The sequence below is a fragment of the Arachis ipaensis genome, chromosome B5, assembly GCF_059453495.1.
Source record: "Arachis ipaensis isolate K30076 ecotype BB chromosome B5, ASM5945349v1, whole genome shotgun sequence".
NCBI classification, from domain to species: domain Eukaryota; kingdom Viridiplantae; phylum Streptophyta; class Magnoliopsida; order Fabales; family Fabaceae; genus Arachis; species Arachis ipaensis.
Genome location: NC_142440.1, coordinates 111,774,023 through 111,774,936, shown reverse-complemented (window position 1 = coordinate 111,774,936; position 914 = coordinate 111,774,023). Strand labels below are relative to the sequence as shown.

At 38.5% G+C, this 914-nt stretch overlaps 1 non-coding gene across 1 annotated transcript; it reads right to left on the bottom strand.

Annotated features, from left to right (window-relative positions):
- Positions 1 to 431: 431 nt before the first annotated feature.
- Positions 432 to 535, bottom strand: LOC148565384 (small nucleolar RNA R71). Its single transcript, XR_015885048.1, has one exon. It is a non-coding gene; the product is annotated as a small nucleolar RNA R71 (small nucleolar RNA).
- Between the last annotated feature and the right edge of the window lie 379 nt (positions 536 to 914).

Here is a 914-nt window from a genome sequence, read left to right as displayed (position 1 = left end):
CATAGAACTTTTCGAACAAGAAACTAAAAATACAAATATGGCAGCCGATCAGAATAATGGAGGAAATGCAAGGAAGGTTCTTGGTAACTTCACTGCACCCACTTCTAACTTCTATGGAAGAAGTATCTCCATACCTGCCATTAGAGCAAATAACTTTGAGCTTAAGCCTCAGTTAGTCTCTCTAATGCAACAGAATTGCAAATTTCATGGACTTCCACTGGAAGATCCACATCAATTTCTATCTGAATTCTTGCAAATCTGTTAAGACCAATGAAATGGATCCTGAGGTCTACAAGCTTATGCTTTTCCCTTTTGCTGTTAGAGATAGAGCTAGGTTGTGGTTGGATTCTCAACCCAAAGAGAGCCTAGACTCTTAGAAAAAGTTGGTCAATGCTTTCTTGGCCAAGTTCTTTCCACCTCAAAAGATGAGCAAACTCAGGGTGGAAGTTCAAACCTTCAGACAAAAAGAGGGTGAATCCCTCTATGAAGCTTGGGAAAGATACAAGCAACTGATAAGGAGATGTCCTCCTGACATGCTCTCAGAATGGACTATCCTAGGTATTTTCTATGATGGTCTATCTGAGATGTCCAAGATGTCTTTGGATCATTCTGCTGGTAGATCACTCCATGATAAACCCTAATTTTGTGGTTTATCTTGTGCTTATTTTGAGGGATTTTATCACCTTTTCCCATATTTATACAATAAAATAGCATGGTTTTGTGTTCTCTTTCTAATATTGCCTCATGATGGAAAACATGCTTCTTTTGCCTTAAAATTGCCATATTTTGATCCTCTTTTTACTACCATTCGATGTCGTGATATGTTTGTTGAGTGATTTCATAATCTATAGGGCAAGAATGGCCTAGAAGAGAGAAAGGAAGCATGCACAAGTGGAAGGAACATGAAGAATTGG